Raw genomic sequence first — 26,228 nt, 5'->3', positions numbered from 1 at the left:
CACAGATTGCACCGTTGGTATGTCCACCCGTGAAACAACATAAATGTTATAAGGGAGAAAGGCAGAAAAGAAAACGGACAACTGATCAGATGCTAAGGTCATGTAAGGCTACGTTCACATTCACGTCTTTGGACGCAGCGTCGTGGACGCAACGCACGACGCACGAAAGACGCATGTAAAACGCAGGCTTTTTTGACGCATGCGTTCAACCTTTTTTTATATATGTAGGGTCTTTTCAGTGTCTAGACACCGTCTATACACTTATCCTATTTTTTAATTAAAGAACGCATGCATCGTACAACGCACAACAACGCAAGTACTTGCGTATTCTGCGTTGTCAATACATTTCAATGGGGGTTTTGACGCATCAATGACGCAAGTGCGACGCATGCGTTTTTTAAAAAATTTTGGACGTAGAAAAAATGCAACATGTTGCGTTTGCCGCGCCCTGCCAGGTGCGCCGAAACGACGCATGCGTCGCGAAACGCACCAAAACGCATGACAACGCATGCCCATTCCTCCCCAATGTTAAAGATAGGGACGCATGACGCATGCGTTGTTTTGCGGCGACGACGCTGCGTCCAAAGACGCGAATGTGAACGTACCCTAAATGACAAACCCCATTCTACATGATTTATGAGGCAGTGTGGACATTATTGAGATTGATACCTCTAATTGTCACCTCCTTCTAGAAGAAGATATTATGTCCCCCCCATGAGGACATAATTGAAGTTAAAGTAAAAAATATGTTTTATATTCTAATTTATTCTAAAAAGTATTTATCCCTATGGCCGTGGTCTGTGTCAGGGTTAACTGCAAGGCTGGCCCCTAAAGGGAGACGGATTCCTAGTGGGAAATCTTTATGGATATAGATGGTGTTGGGGGTGAGTGTTGGAGACCAGGTGAAAGGGAGAACACAGGTGGACCAGTGGTTGAACATACAAGGCTCAGCACGAAGAGCGAATTCTTACAGAGGCGGCAGGACATCACAGGCAAGTGGGAACCCCCTGCAAGGAAAAGTCTTTCAAGTCCAGGAATCGTATTGTCCAGCGAGAAGGGATCTTTAGGAAAAGGTAGCGCCCTTCTGTGGGTACTGATACGGGGACTGTCGGGGAGCAATAACTTTACAAGTGGTCCCTGGGACTAGAGTAAGGAAAGAAACAGGGTAAGAGGGTCATAGCGACACACCTGGACCTGTATGACCCTACACCCAGTAATATGCAGGCATTCTAAGCGTGCGCCTCTTCCTTTGCTGTACATGTTGCCGGGAACAAACTGCTAACTATAACTTTGGGGAAGGAGCCGGTGTATTGGATGGAAGGCGATGGAGAATGCATGACCTGTTACTTCCTGTTCACCAGTTTGGCCACGCATAAAAAGGACATGTAAAAGCTGGCTCAGTTTCCTCATTGTAAAGGATAAAGGGAACGGTACTGCGCCAAGTGCGTCAGAATGGATGGTGGAAGTTTCAGAATCTGTTGCACATGCACACTCACAACTAGGGTTGAGCGACTTTTACTTTTTTAGTGTCGAGTCAGGTTTCGCGAAACCCGACTATCTCAAAAGTCGAGTGAAATCGGCCGATTATCGCGAAAAGTCGGGGATCGACCGAAACACGAAACCCAATGCAAAGTCAATGGGAAAAATATCTCTCTCTCTCTCTCTCCCTCCCGTCCCTGAACAGAAAAGCTGGTGTTACACATTGCAAATCGCTACAGCGCACAAGCGACAACATGGCGATAGGGGTCCACGCCCCTAAGACCTATGTCATCACTCTGCCCACGCTCCTTCATTGGCTGAAAAAATGGCGCCAAACGCGTCATACGAAACGCGACTTTGGCGCGAAGATCGCTGACCGCATGGCCGATCCCACACTAGGATCGGGTCGGGTTTCATGAAACCCGACTTTGCCAAAAGTCGGCGACTTTTGAATTTGTCCGATCCGTTTCGCTCAAGCCTACTCACAACACTCAATTTTCTGTAGCTTGGAAATAGCAGCCACTCACATGACTACCGTTGGGGCCCAGTTACACCCCTATAAAACTCATACCTGTAGCATAGATTATAACGGCTTAGTTGCCAGTAAAAAATACATTTATTTTGCCTGCAAGTGAGGGACTTCGGAGCACCATTGGTATGGTAGGCCTCAGTGCATCTTTGTACCCCCTCAATTTGTATACTGACCACTTTGTCATATCTTGATTGAAAGCACTAGAGCGCTGCCTGAACGGAATCTGCGGTCGTGCACCTCTGCACCGACACTGCGGGAGCCCAGCCGCACTCACACTGTCATTCCTGGCTCTCATCGCTGGCTCATGGCACAGTAACGAGCGGCAGCCGCAGGCAGGAGCCACCGGTGATCCGACACTACAGGACTTATAGGTACAAGTGGTTTAATTAGTGTTTTGGAGTGACAGATTCCAATAAAAGGGCTTGTCCCAAAAGCCCAACCTCTGCCATAGACCAATGTGTCGTCAGCTGATATCCCCGGGGAGGATGTAGCATCAGACGCTGGTTATAGAAGGCTCTGCCAAATCCTCCGGGGCTGAAGACAATTTATGCAGTATCTTTGCCTTTGGATGTTAGAAGGAGTCTGAAATTTGACAACTTCTTGTACCGTATTTTCTTACATTCACAAAAATTCTGAAATGTAGTCTGTCTCTTATAAGCAACATTTAAACAGTTAGGTACTGGTTATTATATTACACATCCATAGCTTTCATATACATAGCTTCATTGTACCAATAATCATGGCAGCCAAAACAGATAAATAGATGGATGGATGGATGGATGGATAATAGATAGATGATAGATTGATATATAGATAGATAGATAATAGATGGATGGATGGATGGATAATACATACATGATAGATGGATGGAAGGATGGATAGATAATAGATAGATCGATCGATCGATAGATAGATAGATGGAAGGATGGATAGATAATAGATAGATAGATGATAGATTGATGGATAGATAGATAGAATAGATAGATAGATAGACGGATAATAGATGGATGGATGGATAATAGATAGATGATAGATTGATAGATAGATGGATAGATAGATAGATATATAGATAGATAGATAGATAATAGATGGATGGATGGATAATACATACATGATAGATGGATGGAAGGATGGATAGATAATAGATAGATAGATGATAGATTGATGGATAGATAGATAGAATAGATAGATAGATAGACGGATAATAGATGGATGGATGGATAATAGATAGATGATAGATTGATAGATAGATGGATAGATAGATAGATAGATAGATAGATAATAGATAACAGATAGATGATAGATTGATAGATGGATGGAAGGATGGATAGATAATAGATAGAGAGATAGATGATAGATTGATGGATAGATAGATAGATAGATAGATAGACAGATAATAGATGGATACATGGATGGATGGATAATAGATAGATGATAGATTGATAGATAGATGGATGGAAGGATGGATAGATAGATAGATAGATAGATAGATAGATAGATAGATAGAAGGATGGATAGATAGATAGATAAATAGATGGATGGATGGATAATACATACATGATAGATGGATGGAAGGATGGATAGATAATAGATAGATAGATGATAGATTGATGGATAGATAGATAGATAGAATAGATAGATAGATAGATAGACGGATAATGGATGGATGGATAATAGATAGATGATAGATTGATAGATGGATGGATAGATATATAGATAGATAATAGATAGATGGATGATAGAATAGATAGATAGATAATAGATGGATAGATGGATGGATGGATAGATAATAGATAGAGAGATAGATAGATGATTGATTGATAGATAGATAGATAGATAGATAGATAGATAGATAGATAGATAGATAGATAGATGGATAATGGATGGATGGATAGATAGAATACTTAGATATATGATAGAGTATTATATAGAATATTAGATTCCATATTACATGATAGATAGAAGACTGATAAGATAGAAGAAATAAATAGTATTTTATCATGTTACATCACTATTATTTTGATAAAAGTATACATATATATATTTATTGATAAGGTTTAATAATCGCCGCCCTCCCGTGCAGTCCCCATCGCCGCCGAGCGGTCCGATTACCACTCTCTTCGGCAGTGCGGCCATTGTAATCAGTTTTCCAGTGGTGTCTTCTTCACTACAGGAAGATTCATTTGTATAAAGGGCAAACATGAAATTTAAACCTTTTCAGAGCGATTGCTCCATAAACAAAACAAGAGGACACGCTGCAATTTCATGTTCTACATCCACCCACTCGTTTGTTCTCTATTATGTAAGAACAAACCTGCACGGGAGGATTTATGATGAAGGCTCAGAACAGACATCTGTGCTAAAGTGATGGGAAATAATATGTGTGTCCATTACTGATGGAAAGTTTTACCTTAGCAACACCGACTTCACTAATACGGGGAGAATACAGCAGGGATAGCGGACGAGACTGACAAACCCATCTCAGCGTCTACAGATGGAAGATCCTACTGAATGGTGGAATAAAGTGCGCGGACAGATCGCAGCGCTCCCTCTAATACCTGGTAGAAGGGGAAACGTTTCCTACTTAGATATTTAACTGCTAGTTGTCAAAACTGTGACTGTTTTCGCAGTGGCAGGACCAATTGTAATGAGTGATGCATTGGGAAATGACGCCATACCCCCATTTCCTACAGGTCCCTCAAGGTCAAGGTTTCCAGGAGCAAACTGAGAGCTGCTCATGTAAACTTTCACTACCTAGTACCACCAGGAACTTTAATGACTATGCCTTAACTGTTTCAAGCATCATTCAGATAAAAATTCATATGTATCTGTTAGACATGTGTGTCATCTTAGATTAGCATATTTTATTGATTATATTATATATACTAGCGGCTGCACCAGACTTAGATTTTTCTGTAGTCTTAGAAGTGTTAAGAGGGAAATATACTTTTCAGAAACTTTGAATCACTCAAAAGTATACGAAAAAATAAGAAACTTTGTAATATATCTTATCAGAAAAATATGCTTCTTTCTTCACTTATGAGACACTTCTTTCTTATCCCCTGCCTCCTGCTGTTGTCATCCACTCTAAAGGTACCGTCACACTATACGATTTACCTACGATCACGACCAGCGATATGACCTGGCCGTGATCGTAGGTAAATCGTAGTGTGGTCGCTGGGGAGCTGTCACACAGACAGCTCTCCAGCGACCAACGATGCCGAGGTCCCCGGGTAACCAGGGTAAACATCGGGTAACTAAGCGCAGGACCGCGCTTAGTTACCCGATGTTTACCCTGGTTACAAGCGTTAAACTAAAAAAAAACAAACAGCACATACTTACATTCTGGTGTCCGTCAGGTCCCTTGCAGTCTGCTTTCCGCACTGTGACTACCGGCCGTAAAGTGAAAGTGAAAGCACAGCCGCTGTGCTCTGCTTTCACTTTACGGCCGGCAGTCACAGTGCGGGAAGCAGAGACGGCAAGGGACCTGACGGACACCAGAATGTAAGTATGTGCTGTTTGTTTTTTTTTAGTTTAACGCTTGTAACCAGGGTAAACATCGGGTAACTAAGCGCGGTCCTGCGCTTAGTTACCCGATGTTTACCCTGGTTACAAGCGAACGCATCGCTGGATCGCATCGCATCGCTAGATCGGTGTCACACACACCGATCTAGCGATGACAGCGGGAGATCCAGCGATGAAAGAAAGTTCCATACGATCTGCTACGACGTACGATTCTCAGCAGGATCCCTGATCGCTGCTGCGTGTCAGACACAGCGATATCGTAACGATATCGCTGGAACGTCACGAATCGTACCGTCGTAGCAATCGAAATGTTATAGTGTGACGGTACCCTTAAGGAGAGATCAAATCCATCCTGCTCAGTAGAAGACGGACAGCCAGCTCACTGTGGTATCATGTTACACAGTCCATTATACTCTATGGAGAGATGAGGGTGAAGGAGGAGTAAGAAGCAAAGGGAGAGACGCAGAAAGATCATGCTGAGCTTTCTAACAAGTCTTTTACTTCCTCCCAGAGCTGGATTGAAATCTACACTGCTTAGTACTCCTCTATTTTGTACTCCATGCACATGTGGAAAAAAAGGGAATCCAGCTCCAAGAGATAAAATCACTTAACTTTAATAGTATTCATTTAAAATAAAAATAGGCTATAAGACATACAAAAACCGGATATACCGGAAGGAGAGACAGAAAGATCATGCTGAGCTTTCTAACAAGTCTTACTTCCTTCCAGAGCTGGATTGACATTTACACTGCTCAGTACCGCTGTATATTGTACGCCATACATTTGCTGCTCCTTACTGTGGGCTAATTACGGAATGAAGAGCAGGAATCTCTCTTTGTGTGCTGTGCTGTGTATGGCAGAGATTACAGCAGCTAGTTTACACTTACCAGCTCAGTCAAATATCAAATTAAGAGAAAGAGCCCTCAGAGGGGAAAACTGATGAAATGTAGAATATTAGTCATATCATGACAAGAAATAGTGTTATTCCTCATAATCTTTTAGGGGACAGTTTATTCCCCAAAAAGTATTTGAAATTTGGAAATTTTTGCTACCCATTAAATGGAGAGAGTCCTGCATATGTGCATCCAGCTCTCCCTGTTTTCTGTATGAATTTTTGGCTCCTTGAAAGTGATGTTTCCAGAATTTAAAGTTATCCTGTGGATCGTGAATGACTTACCGATTGCTTGAGGTCCGACTGCTGCGACTTCAAGGGATCACAAGAATAGGCTTTGCCCTTCTGGAGAAGACATTGAACACGTGCACCTCTGTTCCATTAAAAATGGTACTTTTTTACCGAGCCCAGCTTTTGGGATTCAGAACCCTGTTTTGAGGAATATGGAGGGGGTTGTGCTGGTGAACAAAGCGCAGTGATCGGAAGAACGGCACCGATCCTGGAGGTAAGTATACGTCTCTATATTGTATAATGGGGCGTGGAGCTGTTAATAAGGAGTTGTCCAGTGCACAATTTTTGTTGGGCAACTAATATGACTTCAATACTGTAAGAGATGAAGATGAGGAGGATTATGCTGCAGTTTCTGTGTCTCATCCTATGTGAAAATGTGAGATGGAACAGCAAACGACGGCATCAGTACGGCTCTGACATCACAAGTGCGAGGGTCGGTTACAAAATTGTGCATTTTCCAAAATTTTCAACATTGTAGAAGAGAAAAAAACATAAAATATATAGGTTCCACGCACTATTTCTAGCTTCATCTAAACTTTGAAGGGCTGGCTGTCATGTTTTTTTTAATATATTAACAAGTACTCTTTAAAGGGGTTGGCCATAGGTTTGCAGACCTATAGAATAGTAGAACTGCAAATCTGCTATTCACCTTCCCCAGGTCCAGTGCTGCCTCTTCATCACTGCTCGACTCATTGTTAATAGGTTGCATTGGTAAAGTCATATCTACAATGCATGGGAACACTGCAGCCAATCACTAGGGTCAACGCCGGTGATACTAATGTAGACCTCTAAACTGCTAAGCTCAGTGATTGGCTGCAGTGGTGATGTGCGCCGTAAACCCAATGTCACTGCTTCAGTTTATCAACAAAGGCCAAAGCGATGGCAAAGAAGCGGGACTGGATATAAAAGAGTGAATAACAAACAGGTGTGATTATTATTTTATAGGTCACAAAAAATTGAAAGTGGAAAAGCCCTTTAAATTAGCTTTACATTTAAAAAAAACAGTCAAAAGTAAAATACTCGGCTCACATCATATCTTGTAGTATAAACTAAATCATGACGCTCTTAGCAATTAATTTTTCATTCACTTCTTGGCCGCCGGTGGCACGCTGCAGATTCATGTAGAAGTAACGGGTACAGATGCTTTCCGCCTGCAGATTCTTGGAACTATGAATGTAGCCACAGAACGAGCTTACCTTGCTTTACGGTTTCACATCTGTTCTATACAAACTGCAGATTGAGAAGGAGATAATTCATTGATCTGACAGTGACGGAGCTTCATCTTAACACCCAGGGTTCCGATGTTGTTTACGCACAGAGCAGACGTGGCAATTAATGCAGGACACAAAGCAAAGTATGTAGTGCAAAAACAGTTCGGATAAGTTATGGAATTCTGCCAGAATCCACAGGATAATTCACAGCAGATTTTGTTCTTGATTTCTTGCTGCAGATTTGGTTCTCGATTTCCCCACGGAAAAAGCTGAAGGTGAAAAATAAATAAACTCCCTTAGGAAATGGACAACTGTGGTGTTTTGTTGTAGATTTTTTTTACTTCACAGATTTATTCATATTTCATGAGAAAATCCACATCAATTCCAGTACACACAAAGGGATCGATTCATCAAAACTGGCATTGAAGGGCTCGTTGGAGTACGTTCATTAAGAGGCACACACTACCTAATGAATTCAATGCATGTTCTCAGTAATGTGGAATGGAATAGCATTTATGTCATAAATAATATTTCTGCAGAAAGCGGCACCCCCCCTGCAAGTGACATCACTGGTCTCTGCGCGCTGACAGTGCGCTCTGTTGCCAGCTCGTTACTGCTGATCTTGGCCGGACAGAGAGCGCACTGTCATTGTGTACATCACACAGTGTAAATCACGCAGGGACTGCCCAGCTCCTTACATGAAGGTCATTGATGACACTTGGTTTCAGAGAAGGGGAAGAGGCTGTGGCAGTGACCACAGCATCTTCCCGCTGGTGACGCTTTGCTTGAGTATCCCAGCATGCACTGAGATTCTTGAACAAAGCATCATCAAAAAGGGAGTAGGAACAAAAAAGAAAAGCAATTAGTGTAGTTAGGGAAGGATAGGGAATTTTTATCTAATGTTTATTAGAAAATAGATTAGATTATAGTGTTAAATATATAGGGATTTAGGATGAAAATTAATTTGGATTTCAGAACACCTCTTTAATGGATGAGGATCTTGTCATGATCCATTCCAGGGTTTAATCCGGTCTTCCCTTTTTCCGGGCGGATCATTTCAAGGGTTAACCTTGCTCTGCCTCATTCTGGGTTCAGGTTTGCTATTTAGCTCCGATGCTTCCTACTGGCGGTGTCACCTATAGTTCTGCCTTCTGCGTGTGAACCTGACTCTGGTAGCTCTTGATCTGTCCTGCTGTGATCCATGATTTGCCCCGTGTTTGTTGACTCCCTCTGTCTGTCCTTTTCCCCGTGTTTCCCTGTCTGTTGGTTTCATTCTCTGGTTTTTGACTTGGCTCGTATTCGACTCGCTTCTGCCTTCTGTCTTTGTCTTATGCACTTCTGACCATTGCTGAACCCCCTGGCTTGTTCTTGACCACGTATACTGCTGCTACTATTGGTACTTCTGCTTCTAACGTTTTTTTGACTCAGCTTGTCTGACCACTCTCTCACCATTTGGTGGCGTCTGTGCTGCTGCTCTGTGTGTGCAGTCTCACTTCCCTCTCTAGCTCCCCCTAGTGGAGGTTGCGCTATACTGCACTGCAACAGCATGACAGATCTCTTAAACGCCCCAGTCCGGTAGATAGGTGATAACTTGCTACGATGGAATAACCCTTTAATTTTACCATTCACACCAATCATAAAGTTATGATATGTACTATTGACGTGCCGTAAGATCAGAAGAATGGCAATATCTCTGTAAAGATGGGTGACTGTATGCTCCATAAAGAAGAGGAGGTGATAGTGCTGGGGCAGTCGTTGAAGGAAAACTTAGCAGATTATACATGAATGTGGCGATCCACATCTTACAGTAAATAAATGAATATATTGACTTAGTTTCTCAATACTTGATGCTCACTAATGAAAATACTAGCAGGGAAATTCATTTTCACTATTGATGTTTCGATGGATAGTTCTATATGGGAACAAGAAAAACATCAGCGAGTGACTGACCTCTGTGTGAGTGCAACGCATGGTTAAAGGACTTCTGTGCGGCACAACAATGGCTGCCTAATGAGCTACAAGTGATAACCTTTACTGAAAATGCCACTTGTCAGTCTATCCCAGACCCTGGCAGATGACGGAGGCTTTCATCTCGCTGGAGAAGTCTGTTCCTCAAACAACAAAGTTGTTATTGTTGAGTTGACGATTCGTCCAGGAAGACCGTTGTGACTCCAGTCATTCCTAATAGCGGGAAACCAAAAAGAAATCAAAGTGAAGAAATTCTATTGCTGAATATGTAGTCCAACGAACGTGAAAAGCTCCGACTTCTCATCTGATTAATTCCTGCTTCGTGGATGGTTGTGCGGAATAAATGTTATTTTAATTGAGCGATTTCAACTGTCAGGCTTAAAAATGATGATTTCATAAATATGGATATGTGCTGAGGAGAAATGCTGCATTATTTAGTGGAAGTCAAGTGACGAGCAACGCTCACCTTTATTTGTCGCAGGGGATATTGTTTCGTTATGCCAGTACTTTTCCTAATGTGCGCATTAAGCTTTATTAGTGTAATTGGGCTGGTAATAAAGTATTATGTGATTATTTGTAGAGCTCGAGTCTTTTTTAAACTTATTTATAAGCAGTTAAAGGTGTTTAAGGGAACGTCCACTTTTTGCAAATTTTCTATCAGAATTTTAAGATGGAAAATCTGCAGCAAAAATAGTAGAAGGAAAGTGTTACCAGTGTGCATCTTAGGCTAGTTTCACACTAGCATTTTGCTGATCTGCGGAGGGCTGCGGACTTCCTCCGTTAAGCCCCGCCCTCGGCCGCACCTCCGCTGCTAGCTCTTCCTACTTCTGCATGTGGCCAGCATGCGGCCTGCGTACCTATCTTTAACATTAGGTACGCAGCTCGTGCGGCTGTATGCGGATGCTTCCGCATGCATCGTTTTGACGATGAGGAGAAAAAAAATTGCTACAAGCTGCGTCCCACGCTGGTCGCCACATCGTTAAAACGACGCATGCGGAAGCATCCGCATATAGCGGCACGACCTGCGTACCTAATGTTAAAGACAGGTACGCAGGCCGCATATATGCCGCATGCAGAAGTAGGCGGAGCTAGCGGCGGAGGTGCGGCCAAAGGCGGGGCTTCACGGAGGAAGTCCACAGCCCTCCGCAGATCAGCAAAATGCGAATGTGAAACCGGCCTTACTCCTCCCGGGTTAACAATGTCCTTGCACAAGCACTGTGAGCCTAAACACTCTCCTGAAGTCTTCCTCTCCAGGCCCTCAACAGCACAGACTAACCCTGGAGTTCAGCTATTTAAGGCCAGATCGTATGACTCTGCATCATGTGACTGATCACATAATCTTGATATCACACAGGTCCTGTCAGGACTCTGCATGTGGAGATACGGTGGACCTCCTCCCACCCACTCTATGAAGGTGCACTAAAACCAGTCCATAACATAACTCTCCTTCCATACTTTCAACATGTGGTGTGCTGGAGCAAACTACTCTGGTTGTACATCACTAACACCATCATGCGCAGTGACATGTATCTCCCCTCCATCACTTCACCAGTGACTCTGTCACTTATTCCCCCCCTACCCAAAGACGGGGGTTTTGGCACCTTCACTGGCTAAGCAGGGAACTCTGGACAGGCCATCTGCATTCCCATGCAACCTCCCTTGCCTGTGCTCCACATGGAAAGCGAAGTCGTGGAGCGCCATAAACCACCCTGTTACCAGGGCATTCTTTTCCTTCTCTTCCCTCATCCATCTCAGGGGTGCATGATAGGATATTAGCCTGAACCTTCTGCCTTAAAGGTAGTATCTCAGGGTGTCGAATGCTCACTTGATAGCTAAGCATTCTTTCCTCCAAGATGGTATAGTTCTTCTCACAGGAGGAGAGTTTCCTACTCAAGTGTAGGACTGGGTGTTCATCACCATCTATTTCCAGCTCCTAAATCGACTTTGGAGGTGTCCGTCTGGAGCACAAACTCCTCAGTGAAGTCTGGCTGTCTGTACAGGACTGTCTTCAACTCCTGGAATGTCATCTCCGCTCAGATGACCATTTGACCATTGTCAATTTTGTGCCCTTAAGAAGATCAGTCAGGGGGGGCAGCTATCATGATGAAGTTCGGGACAAATCGACGATAATATCCCAAAATTACAAGGAACGCCCTGATCTGCTTTTTGGAGACCGGCTGTGGCCACTTCTGGGTTGCCTTTACTTTGTCTACTTGCAGCTTTATCTCGCCTTTTCTAATGATATAGCCCAAGTACTTCGCCTCCTCTTTCCCGAGGGTGCACTTCTTTGGGTTTATGGTAAACCACGGTTTCCTTAGTGCATCGAGTACCGCTTTGACTGCCTGCAGGTGACTTCCCCAATCCGGGCTGAAAATCACAATATCGTCCAAATAAGCGGTGACCTACTTCTTGTGAGGGACTAGTATCCAGTCCATAGCTCCCTGGAAGGTGGCTGGGCCTCCTTGAAGTCAGACAGGAGAATTTTCCAGTACCCCTTCGTTAGATACAGGGTGGTGATGTACCAGGCTGACCCTAGCCTCTCAATAAGCTCATCGACCCGGGGCATCGGTTACGTGTCGAACTTGGAAACTTCATTGAGCTTTCTGTAATCATTACAGAAGCGCCACTCTCCATTTGGCTTTAGCACCAGGACAATTCGACTGGACCAGCCGCTCTTTGACTCCTCGATGACACCCACTCTTCACCTCTAGGGAGATCACCTCACGGCAATCTTCAAGAATCCGATATGGCCTTTGGTTCACCCTCACATGTGGTTCCATCAGGATTTCATGCTCCACCACCGGCATACATCCTGGTAACTCCGAAAACAGGTCTCAGTTCCGCTGAAGCAGCTCACAGCACTGTTGTTTCTGGGCCGGCGATAGTGTCTCTGTCACTGTGACCTCCTCCTTGGCTAAACTGTCTAAGCCTTGCGGCTAGGTTGTAGACCCTCGCCTGGGCTTCTTGTGCTTGAAGGAGGCTTTACTTCACAATCGGCATCACCCTTGTGATCCAGTCCTGCATTTGGACCACATGCTGGATGACGCTCCGGTGGGGTTTAACTTCTGGTTCCCAAGTCTCTTTTGCAACATCTAGAAGTGCCTGGGGGTGCCGTCTATATAACAGCTCAAATGGTGAGAATCCCGTAGAGGCCTGGGGGACTTCCCTGATGGCGAACAGTAGATATGGCAGGAGGCAATCCAAATCTCGGCCATCCTTCTCCACAACCTTCTTCAGCATGGACTTCAGGGTCTTATTGAACCTCTCCACCAGGCCGTCTGTCTGCGGATGGTACACCGACATCCTAAGTTGGGTATTCTGGAGTGCCTTGCACAACTCCCTCATTACTGTGGACATAAACGGTGTCCCCTGGTCTGTCAGGATCTCCTTTGGCAGGCCAGTCTGGGATAAAATTTAGACTAGCTCTCATGCTATAGTCCGTTCGAAAGAGTTTCTCAGGGGTACCGCTTCTGGGTACTGCGTAGCGTAGTCCATTACCACAAGGACGTATTTATGACAACTGGCGGACTTAACAAAAGGCCCGATGAGGTACATTGCAAACGGGACTTTGATTATGGTAATGGAACTAGGGGTGTCTACGGAAGTGGGGTGCAGGGGCATTTAGCTGACAGGTATGGCAGGAGCGGCAGAAATTAACAATGTTCCTGAGACACCCAGGTCAGAAAAACCTTGAAGGACTCGTTTTTTGGTCTTATCTACATCTAGGTGCCCCCCCCAAGACATGAGCATAGGCCAGATCTAGTACCCTATGTCTATATTGTCTTGGGACTAATAGCTGCTCTGATACTTCCCCTCTCTGTTTAGTGACCCGATATAGCAACTCCCCATTGACCGCAAAGTACGGGAACCTGGTGTCAGTCCCTGGTTCTTGGACAGTCCCACTTATCACAGTGACATTTTACCGTACCTTTTTCAAAGTCAAGTCCTGCATTTGGGTAGTCCCAAAATTCCCATCAGAAACCCCCAGTTCAGGAATTTCAGTCTCACTGCTCACCATCTTATCCTCGTCACCAGCCAGGACACACAAGGGGAACTCATCCATCTCCGACTGTGATGGGGTTTTCGACAGGGTTGGGCTGGCTCCTGTCTTTGTCCTTTGATACCTCCGCCTTTCCCCACAAGTCCCAGAAAAGGCTGAGGTTCCTCCTGATTATCACGGGGTGCAGCAAACCTTCGACCACCTCGATCTCATGGGACTCCGTACCCCAGCTTGTTTTATCTGACACTCTGGGCATAGATTAGTCCTTGGCCTCCCCATGGATACAGCGTACACCCATGTGTTTCCTCGGGATCAACTGATAGGTAAGGCAACCACCTGAAACTGTTCCATTAGGCCCACCAGTTCGTCTACATTTTGGGGATCTCCCTGGGCAACCCAGGTCTGCACAGGCCTAGGAAGGAAGTGCACGAACCTGTCCATGACAACGTGCTTGACCTTTTGGGCTGGAGTGGCGGATTCCGGCTGCACCCATTTTTGTACCAGATGCAGTAAGTCAAACATTCGGAACTGAGGCGGTTTGTCTCCATAATAAGCCCAGTGGTGAACCCGCTGTGCTCTGACTGACATAGTCACTCCTGTGCATGCCAAAATTTTAGTCTTTAACTTGGCATACTCCTGCGCATCTTGTAATGCCGGATCAAAATAGGCCTTCTGGGGCTCACCATTCAAATAGGGGGCCAGCACCTCCGCCCACTGCTCTGGCTGTAGCTTCTCACGCTCCGCTACCCACTCGAACACAGTCAGAATTGCCTCCACATCATCACCCAGTGTTATTTTTTGCATGGCTCGTCTTACCGTCTTCCGTACGTACATGTCATCACCGGAATTGAGGGAGGGGCTGCCGACCTTCCATGAACCGCCTCTGTAAGCAAGTCAATCTGCTGCTGGTGCTGCATCTGCTGTATAAGCAGCTTACTTGTCTATTGTTGCACCATCTATTGCTGCTGATGTTGTAGCTACTGTTGCTGCTGTGCTTGTAGTAGATGTTTGAGCAGGTCCTCCATCTTGCCTGTGATCGTCCATTGGCTTGTGGCCGTCACTTGTGTTCACTGGAAATGCTGCCCGCACTTCTAATACCACCTGTGGTAGATTGTCTCACTCGGCTGTACACGGAGGTAGTCAATAGAACACTGTGCCTTTAAGGGTGCACTTGGTTTATTTAGTACAGCATAAACCAAGGTTTTAAGCACAAAAATAAACACTGTCCTCTGGGCTAGACAGCAAATCAAGACAAAATGGTAGCACTTAGTGCAGTTCTTGCACTAGTGGGGGTCAGCCCATTCAGGCTGAAGTCTGAATTCCTGGGTGAATATGGACACCACTCTCAGCAAAGTCTGCATTTATAGGTAGGTAGGATCTTGCTGTAATTAAAACCACCACATGTAGATGGGCGGAGTGCTCGGTCACAGAGCTAACATAGATTTCTCTAGAAGAAGCGAGAAGCCTGGTCACTTTTTTGTTCAAAGATGGAAAGTGAACTTGAGGTGTGGGTGGTAAAAGAATCAAAGCTCTGAGGGGATTGTGCAAAAAGTCTTGATGGATGATTGTTTTTTTTTGTAGGAAATAAGTGGCCAGATCAGCACTTACTTTGGTGACAGGGGCATGCACTTTAGGGCTCAGGTGGAAGTGAGAGGCTTCAAATAATAATAAATAATAATAATCTTTATTTTTATATAGCGCTAACATATTCCGCAGCGCTTTACATTTTGCACACATTATCATCACTGTCCCCGATGGGGCTCACAATCTAGAATCCCTATCAGTATGTCTTTGGAATGTGGGAGGAAACCGGAGTGCCCGGAGGAAACCCACGCAAACACGGAGAGAACATACAAACTCTTTGCAGATGTTGTCCTGAGTGGGATTAGAACCCAGGACCCCAGCGCTGCAAGGCTACTGTGCTAACCACTGCGCCACCGTGCTTGCCCATCAAATAGTTGTTTCTGATTGCTGGCTAGTGATGTGATAAGGGTGGTGAAGTAGACTTGTTTAGCCAGATGGAGCGCAGAGTTGTAAGTTTTGAGCATAAACTTATAGTGGATGAAGTCTTCTGCTCAAAGTGATTTTCTCCAAAGACGCTCAGCACACCTTGAGCAGCGCTGGAGGAAACGTGTTTCCAGCGTCTGCCAGGGCTGCTGTAGTCCATGTATCCAGGACCAACAATAAACAGATCCCTCAACCACATAAGGGGGTTCCAGCCCAACCAGCAACCAATCTCCAAAACTCCATAGACCATCCATCCATCCCAGCTTGGATCCTCTCCCTTCAAAGTCACTCCAATATCTCCTCAATAAATCTGTTGCATCTTTTTGTCCCTCCCCCTTTAAACATTTTCCTTTAGCTCACAGAATGAAGCATATTCCATAAGCCCATCACATGGGGTTGCATCTGAGACTCCCTGTGGTTATGGCTTCCCTGGGTCTACATTCCCCATCCACACAATGAGCCTAGTTACTGGCAGCACAATGGATTGAGACCTTGAGATACAGATGAGATTGATGGGATGATTGCTTTACATTTAAGGTACCGTCACACTGGACGATATCGCTAGTGATCCGTGACGTTGCAGCGTCCTGGCTAGCGATATCGTCCAGTGTGACAGGCAGCAGCGATCAGGCCCCTGCTGTGATGTCGCTGGTCGGGGAAGAAAGTACAGAACTTTGTTTCGTCGCTGGACTCCCCGCAGACATCGCTGAATTGGCGTGTGTGACACCGATTCAGCGATGTCTTCGCTGGTAACGAGGGTAAACATCGGGTAACTAAGCGCAGGGCCGCACTTAGTAACCCGATGTTTACCCTGGTTACCATCGTTAAAGTAAAAAAAACAACCGCTACATACTTACCTACCGCTGTCTGTCCTCGGCGCTCTGCTTCTCTGCTCTGGCTGTGAGCACAGCGGCTGGAAAGCAGAGCGGTGACGTCACCGCTCTGCTTTCCGGCTGCCCGGCGCTCACAGCCAGAGCAGAGAAGCAGAGCGCCGAGGACAGACAGCGGTAGGTAAGTTTGTAGTGTTTGTTTTTTTACTTTTAGGATGGTAACCAGGGTAAACATCGGGTTACTAAGCGCGGCCCTGCGCTTAGTAACCCGATGTTTACCCTGGTTACCGGGGACCTCGGGATCGTTGGTCGCTGGAGAGCTGTCTGTGTGACAGCTCTCCAGCGACCAAACAGCGACGCTGCAGCGATCCGGATCGTTGTCGTTATCGCTGCAGCGTCGCTTAGTGTGACGGTACCTTTACCTTTGGCAATCTCCTATCTGGCCATAGGTATACATAAGATCCAGCCTGCACACCTTCCTCCGCTTTCCGTCGCTGAATGGAAACATTGATTCCCGAGGAAGAACTGACTAGCCAGTAAATCACTAATAAAACACAGAAAGAAAATATCTAATAAAATCACTTGGAGCTGTGGACTCCGCTCTACGTCCATTCTTCCTCTAGCCTTTAAGTAGCCAGCTCCTCACAGGGGTATTGGACGGTTTGGAATGATTGAGAAAAGTCAGTGAGACCTTAGTGTTGTACATGGGAGAGGGGAGGAGAGAGGGGCTGATCATGTATGGAGACTTAGTAGAATATGTGAAAGGGTGGTAGAGGTAAAGGGAAGCAGCAGCTAAAACATATATGAAGTAGAGAAGTATGATCTGGTGTAGTACAACTGAAGGAGAATGTTTTGCTTTAATATCTGGCATAGCTTACATGTCTCCTGCTCTGTCCGCTTGCCATGTTTAAGTGGGGAGACACTGAAAATATCACCCTTAGAAATATATTTTACACGTGCTCTCTTTACTCGCTCAGTAACAGCCTGCTACTGTCATTTCACAATATACAGTTTCCAATTAATTCTGGGTAAAAACAGGAACTTTTCTTTATGTTATCACCCCTCCTTACCCATCAGGGAGTACATGTACTCTTGGGCTGTCACATTCATAGGACCAAGTTATGTAAATTTTTAGTAAAGTGTTAGAATATAAGCAGATGCATATCTAATTACCAGCAGTACCTAATCAGACCATTGGGACCCGAATGTATTCCATCATTGCAGGTATTTTAGGAAAACAAAGGCATAATGAAGGTCTTGTATTGTTAGCAGGTTTTGTGCATTTCAGGCTCTACTTGGATCACACTTTTATCCACACTCATTTTAATGCCTTTTTTTGCAGCACATTATTATACTTCGATGCAATATTGCATGTAAGCATCCACGACTGTAAAGTGCGAGGTGTCTACTTTCAAAAAAAATGTACGGGTACGAGAGAATGATTTAATTTTTTTATTTGGGTTTGTCATAATGCGAAAACTGTCCTAGAAGAGAAAAAAAAAAGGTGAGTTGTGTTTGATTGAAACATTTTACAATGAATAAGACTTGTATGAGTGGGAACATCTGCCTCTTACTGCGGGAATCTGGCTGATATCAAAGGTAGAATATTAGTCATTGGGTTGTTATGTACAAGGTTATCTACTGCCGCATTTACTCGTCATTTAGAAAAGATAATTACTGATTGCTGGCAATGAAAAAAGAAAGCCATTGGTTATTTTGATTCTGTATTCTCTGCATCTAGATAGTATTCTCATGGTAATCATTGCACGTCTCTGTGTTACATAATGACCCTGTGCTATGGAAACAATACAGGTTCATGCAACATATTGCGGCAATCGGATACAATATGGAGGGCTCGCTTGCTTAGGGATCCATTTTTTTATTAGAAAAGAGAGGAACAAATGTCCGCCATGTATTACTATATTTGTCCAATCTGCAGAGATGTGGTTTCCTCTGGCAAAATCACCCATCTGCCGGGGGTGACGACTCCCATTTGAAATTATCTTTCTTTTTTAAGGACATCTAGCTATCAATTCTATAAATTAGGACGACACCGGTAATAGTATTTTATGTGTATTCTGTCTCCGCCATCTAATATTGTTACCCTGATTATTTGCTTGCATAATTGCAGTTTCCTCAGTATACAGTATTGATATATTCATGCCTTTATTCATCTGTGATGCTTTGGCTCCCTCTAGCGGTCAGAGTTATGTTGGCAGTTCAATCTTGTTTTTGTATTATCCATGTCTGATTCTCCTCCTCCTTTGCAATGCATTATGGTAGCTCAGCCTCCATTTCCCTCCATTTTTCCTTTCACTTTCTTCAGTTTGCCTTCAAGGAAAGACGCTTCACTTCATCCCCCTTGCGATTGCATTGCCGGTATGTCTTTATGCTTCATATAGATATTCCTGCTCTATATTAGCTTAGTTTAACCAGTTGTACTCCCAGTTTAGTCACTAGCTTTCTAAATGTTATGCATAATGTATATCATGTGTATTATGTATCTGTTCTATGCCATGCACTGATTCTATGTATATTATTGTTCACAGTTTCACCGCATCAATATACCACTACGTTTAATAAAGCACAGACTCAACCACAGTCTCCTTATTGGACCCCGGTATAGCGGTTTAGCTGACTGTATAGCTACGTATGAGCCTGCCTCAGCTAGTGAGGACAGAACAGTGAAACGGCAGCCATCCAACTAGTGGGATTCAAGTCACCGGCTACACAGAGACTGAATACAGCTGCAGCAATCTCTGCACAGCCAAGCACTCTCCCAAGACACCATGTCTCACAAATCACATAGGACAAGATCTGTTACTTCCGTCTCCTCAAAGACAACATCCATCAGCAGCGCGGTCGCCATTGCCCGCGCAAATGCTGAAGCCGCCAAAATACGAGCGAGCTTTGCTGACCAAGAGATGCAACTTAAATTAGAAAAAGCACGCCTAGATGACGAAGAGAGAAGGTCACTCTTAGAGAGAGACGAGCAAGAGAGAAGGTCGCGCTTAGAGAGAGACGAGCAAGAGAGAAGGTCGCGCTTAGAGAGAGACGAGCAAGAGAGAAGGTCACGCTTAGAGAGAGCCGACCAAGAGAGAAGAACGCAGTTAGAGAAGGCACGTGTGGATGCCGCCTTAGAAAGCCTAGCAGCAAAAAGGGAAGCTGCCGCAGCCCTCGCTGAAGCAGAATCGCTAGAAGCCGTGCAAAATCCCAAGCTGCATAGCCAAAGCAGTACGTCGAGTCTGGAGTTTCCACTGCAAGACTCACCACAACGCACATCTCAGTATGTTAATGACCTTCCTGATCCAAACTATAACCCTGAACCAGTATCAAAACCAGAATACGACACCTCCAGCGAAGTGAGCGAGAGTCGTCACGAGGCTCAGGACAGAAACAAACTCGAAAATGTGAGGCAAAACAACTCTGCTAATGACTACCTTGCCCCTCATCAGGTAACCAACGTGGATCACCCTGCTGACGCACCGTACATCAGGCCGAAGCAATACGACACCGGCTGGCGCCACCATGAGGACACTAACAGGTACGAACGCACCTCACATCACTATCAGGGCGACCCATCACCAGTATACTCTGCTGACAACCGATTCACGACAGAATTTGCCAAGTTCTTCACACGACGTGAACTGGTTGCCAAGGGACTCATGAAATTCACTGACCGAGCTGAAGGTTACAGAGCTTGGAAAGCTTCCTTCCAAAATGTCATTAGAGACTTGGGGCTACAACACAGGGAAGAGATAGACCTGTTAGTCAAATACCTGGGAGAAGAGTCAGTCAAACACGCAGTAAGGATCAGAGACATTAATATAAACCGCCCTGAGACTGGCCTCAAAGAGATCTGGAAAAGGCTGGATGAGTGTTACGGCTCAGCAGAAGTAATAGAAAGAGCCTTGTTCAAAAGAATCGATGACTTTCCTAAAATATCTAACAAAGGTCTCCAGAAACTTAGAGAGCTAAGCGACTTGCTAAAGGAAGTCCAAGTTGCCAAATACGAGGACGACCTACAGGGACTTGCATTTCTCGACACAGCCAGAGGTGTTAACCCTATAGTCCAGAAGTTGCCCTACAATCTACAGGAGAGGTGGCTCACACATGGTTCCACGTACAAATACAAACACAGCGTTCCATTCCCTCCCTTCTCCGTTTTTGTTGACTTCATACACCAACAAGCAAGAATTAGAAACGATCCCAGCTTTGACTTTGCAATACCATATGCCACACCGTCACCACCTGCAAATCCACGCAGAACATCTGTGGAAGTACACAAGACTTATGTTTCTTCTCCAGGTTCTAATTACAGGTCTGCTGGCTGCTCCCAATCAGAGACAAAGGTGCAGGACCCTGACAAGCAGTGCCCACTTCATCAGAAGCCTCATCCTCTCCTGAAATGCAGAGCCTTCAGAGGAAAATCTATGCCAGATCGCAGAAGCTTCCTGAAAGAAAACGGTATCTGCTACAAGTGCTGCTCGTCCACAGCTCATCTCGCCAAGGATTGCAAGGTCAGTGTAAAATGCACAGAATGTGGCACCACAGATCATAACACTGCTCTACACCCCGGCCCAGCTCCATGGAGTACACAAAACACGCCAGCTGACAGTGAGCATGGCGGGGAGGAAAGGAACACTGATACAGCTACGCCAGAGATCACTTCACAATGTACCGAGGTCTGCAAAGGGACAATAGACAGTAGGTCCTGTTCAAAAATATGCCTCGTCAAAGTATACCCGAAGGGCCATAGAGACCAAGCTGTAAGACTGTATGCTATCTTAGATGACCAAAGTAATCGATCCTTGGCTAGATCAACGTTCTTTGACCTATTCAACATCAAAGGGCCAAGCACTCCCTACTCCTTAAAGACGTGTGCAGGTACTGTGACAACAGCAGGCAGGAAAGCTACTGACTACCAGATCGAGTCTTTAGACGGACAATTCTGCCTACCACTACCTACGATCATCGAATGTAACCAGATCCCAGACAACAGATCTGAAATCCCTACGCCAGATGTAGCAATCCATCACGCTCACTTAAAACAAATAGCACACCTCATACCGGAACTCGACCATCAGGCCCAGATAATTCTGCTGTTGGGGAGAGATATCCTACAGGTTCATAAAGTGAGACGTCATATCAATGGACTCCACAATGCTCCCTATGCCCAAAGGCTAGACCTAGGATGGGTCATAATTGGCAACGTATGCTTGGGACGCATGCACGCCCCATCTTCTGTGACAAGCATGCTGACAAATACATTGGAGAAAGGACGTCCATCTCTGTTTCAACCTTGTAACAATGAGTTCCATGTCAGGGAACTGCCACACAGCATCCAACTACCTGATCATTTAATAGACTTTACTCACGACAGCAGTATAGTGTCGGGAAGCTATGAGGATCAGTTAGGGGGCACAGTCTTCCAGAGAACTAAGCAGGACAACCAAGTGGCAATGTCGGTAGAGGACAAGTTGTTCTTAGAGGTAATGGACAAGGGACTCGTTAAAGATGAGACCAACAGCTGGGTCGCACCTCTTCCCTTCAAAACCCACAGACCACGTCTACCGAACAACAGAAATCAGGCATTACAACGTTTCTCCTCTCTCATTCGTAATCTGCAAAAGAAACCAGAGATGAAAGATCACTTTTTCTCCTTCATGTCAAAGATTTTTGAAAACCGTCACGCAGAACTAGCTCCCACTCTCAAAGACTCTGAAGAATGCTGGTTCCTACCCATGTTCGGAGTATACCACCCTAAGAAACCAGGCCAGATCAGAGTCGTGTTTGATTCCAGTGCTAAATTTAATGATGTCTCCCTGAATGATGTTCTGCTGACAGGACCAGACCTCAATAACAAACTACTGGGTGTACTTATGCGCTTCCGTAAGGATTCCATTGCCTTCATCGCTGACATCCAGCAAATGTTCCATTGTTTCCTTGTGAGAGAGAGAGACAGGAACTTCCTAAGATTCTTCTGGTACAGAGACAATGATCCTACTAAAGAAGTGACAGAGTATCGCATGAGAGTGCACATCTTTGGCAACAGTCCTTCACCTGCAGTCGCCATTTACGGACTCAAAAGGTCAGCTCAGGAAGGAGAACCAGAATACGGAGCAGATGTTAGACAATTCATAGAAAAGGACTTTTATGTCGACGACTGTCTAAAAGCCATGCCTTCAAATGAGACTGCCATCAGTCTTCTCAGGAGAGCTCAGGACATGCTTGCCTGCTCGAACCTTAGGCTTCATAAAATAGCCTCAAACAGCCAAGAACTCATGGAAGCGTTCCCTTCTCAAGACCTATGTAATGGTCTCAGAGACCTGGACCTGGGGTCAGACCCCGCACCAATGCAACGCAGCCTCGGGCTTCTCTGGAATCTACAATCAGACACTTTCACCTTTCAGGTCAGCCAGGAAGAAAGGCCTTTCACACGTAGAGGCGTCCTGTCTACCATCAACAGTCTGTACGACCCCTTGGGTTTCGCAGCTCCTGTTACTATACAAGGTAAGGCCCTACTAAGAGACTTAACTAGGGAAACATCTGACTGGGATGCACCTCTGCCACCTGATAAGAGGATCCAGTGGGAAGAGTGGAAGAACTCGTTAGCGGCACTCTCCAACCTGCATATGCCTAGACCATACACCCCTGTGCCATCTACTGAGATACAGAGCCAAAGACTGTACGTATTTGCAGATGCTTCTGTCAAAGCAATTGCCGCTGTTGCCTACCTCAAAACTGTAGACTCCAAATGTCAGTGCCACATTGGTTTCGTCATGGGAAAGGCCAAACTCGCACCACAACCAGAGCACACTATACCCAGGTTAGAGCTTTGTGCCGCAGTCTTAGCCGTTGAGTTAGCGGAGTTCATCGCATCCGAAATGGATATCGACCTGACACAAGCCAAGTTCTACTCAGACAGCAAAGTAGTCCTGGGATATATCCACAACGAAACCAGGCAATTCTACGTTTATGTCAATAACAGAGTGCTACGAATCAGGAGATCAGTTCATCCAAAGCAGTGGCATTACCTACCCACAGACCAGAATCCCGCAGATCATGCAACTAGAGCAGTTGACGCAAGTCGACTAGGAAGCACAACGTGGCTCTCGGGACCAAAACTATTGTACATTGAGGAATGTTTTCCAGACACCTTCGAACTTGTAGGAGAGGACTCAGATGCTGAAATCCGCCCTCAGGTGTCTACACTACATACAATGACCTCTGTTATCCAGCTTGGATCTTGCAGGTTCGACAGATTCTCAAGTTGGAAGTCACTTACTCGAGCCATTACCTGCCTGACACATATAGCTCGCTCATTCAGGACCACCAGAACTCATGACATGGAAAAATGTGAAGGAGCAGCGAGGCTTACCCACGAAAGCCTAATCACCTTCATGGCTGAAGCTGCAGCTATAATCAATGCAAGATCCCTGGTTCCAGTTCCTAACGACCCTGAGGAGCTCTTGTTATTGACTCCAGCTACTCTACTTACCCAGAAAACAGGACTGTCCAGTGCCCCTCCAGGAGGATTCGACGCGAAGGACCTCTACAAGCGCCAATGGAGACAGGTACAAAGTCTTGCAAATACTTTCTGGGACAGGTGGCGCAAACAATATTTGTCTACCCTGCAGCCACGGACGAAGTGGCAATCTACTAAACCTAATCTGAACATAGGTGACCTTGTTCTTGTGAAAGACTGTCAGATTCACCGGAACCAGTGGCCACTTGGTCTAGTTACCGCAACGTTCCCGAGCAAGGACGGCAACGTCCGCAAAGTTGAGCTAAGGATGACCAAAGGGATAGAGGCGTAGCTAGAGCTTTTGCCGCCCGGGGCTGTTCCCGAGTTTGGCGCCCTACCCCAGCTCAATACACACAAAGGTTACCAAAAATGGTTTTCCTGTTTTGTAGAACTTAAACTGGGCCTAATGGTGTCACCCCCACATGCCACACCTGTGACTTAATACCACCACACCATGACCAGGCCACATAGTGACCGAATAATACTACATACAAGGGACAAATACCACCGCACCATTTCCAGACCACATATTACCACCACATAGTGACTGAATACTACAATACTGATCAGTAATAAAAAAAAAACCACAATACTATCACCATAAGTGCCAGTATTCACAGGAGATCTGTACTTAGTATGCAGTGTCTGTGTAGAGGTAATACAGAGATCACTGGTGACATTATACACAGGACCTCTATATAGTATACAGTGTATAGTGTCAGTGTATAGGTAACACTGACTCACCAGTGACGTCTCTAGGTGAAGTCCTTCATCTTTTATCCAGCACAGACCGCCATCATTTCTTCCAGCCAGGACTCGTTTCTGCAGGAAATAACACAGTTATCTCGAGCTCCGCTTGCAGAACACATTACTTAATTTTTCACAACTTCTACATTACACCACATGAAGAAAAAAAGGTGATATAGTGTCACTCTGCACAGTAACAGGACCGCCCCCCCATTTAAAACAGTATACTCAAAAAATAAAATAAATACATCACTGCAGTAACAATATCCCTTAATTATCCCCTATGGTAATAATATTCCCCACCCTGGCCCCGTTTATCTCATTCCTGGCTCCAGCCATATGTTGTCGTATCCTGCCCTCATGAGTATCCATTCTACCCCATATGATCTCCCCATCCTGCCCCACCAGCCTCCATCGTATCCGTCCTGCCCCATGATCCAATCCTGCCCCGTGTCTCCAATCATGCCCCGTATATACATTCTGCCCATGCCTCAAGTCCTGCCCCCAGTGTGTCCAGCATATTACCCCCATGTTGTCCAGCAATCTGCCCCAGTGTGTCCAGCATATTACCCCCATGTTGTCCAGCAATCTGCCCCAGTGTGTCCAGCATATTACCCCCAGTGTGTCCAGCAATCTGCCCCAGTATGTCCAGCATATTACCCCCAGTGTGTCCAGCAATCTGCCCTCAGTGTGTCCAGCAATCTGCCCCAGTGTCCAGCCTTTCCCCAGTGTGTCCAGCAGTCTGCCCCAGTGTGTCCAGCATATTACCCCCAGTGTCCAGCATTGCCCCAGTGTGTCCAGTATATTACCCCCAGTGTGTCCAGCAATCTGCCCCAGTGTCCAGCATTGCCCCAGTGTGTCCAGAAGTCTGCCCCAGGGTCTCCAGCATTGCCTCAATGTGTCCAGAAATCTGCCCCAGGGTCTCCAGTATTGCCCCAGTGTGTCCAGCAATCTGCCCCAGGGTCTCCAGTATTGCCCCAGTGTGTCCAGCAATCTGCCCCATGGTCTCCTGTATTGCCCCAGTGTGTCCAGCATTCTGCCCCATGGTCTCCAGTATTGCCCCGGTGTGTCCAGCAATCTGCCCCATGGTCTCCAGTATTGCCCCAGTATGTCCAGAAGTCTGCCCCAGGGTCTCCAGCATTGCCTCAATGTGTCCTGAAATCTGCCCCATGGTCTCCAGTATTCAGTGTGTCCAGCATTCTGCCCCATAGTCTCCTG

At 45.4% G+C, this 26,228-nt stretch overlaps 1 long non-coding RNA gene across 1 annotated transcript in view; it reads right to left on the bottom strand.

Moving 5' to 3' along the window:
- Window positions 1-8,091: 8,091 nt before the first annotated feature.
- LOC138680519 (uncharacterized) overlaps window positions 8,092-26,228 on the bottom strand; it is a 61,576-nt gene continuing 43,439 nt past the window's right edge. Inside the window, exon 3 of the long non-coding RNA XR_011321631.1 lies at window positions 8,092-8,199. This is a non-coding gene — a long non-coding RNA (uncharacterized lncRNA). The remainder of the gene's footprint in view (window positions 8,200-26,228) is intronic.

The sequence above is a fragment of the Ranitomeya imitator genome, chromosome 5 (genome assembly GCF_032444005.1).
Source record: "Ranitomeya imitator isolate aRanImi1 chromosome 5, aRanImi1.pri, whole genome shotgun sequence".
NCBI lineage: Eukaryota > Metazoa > Chordata > Amphibia > Anura > Dendrobatidae > Ranitomeya > Ranitomeya imitator.
The sequence above is the reverse complement of the archived record's forward strand: the minus strand, read 5'-3'. Positions and strand labels throughout refer to the sequence as shown.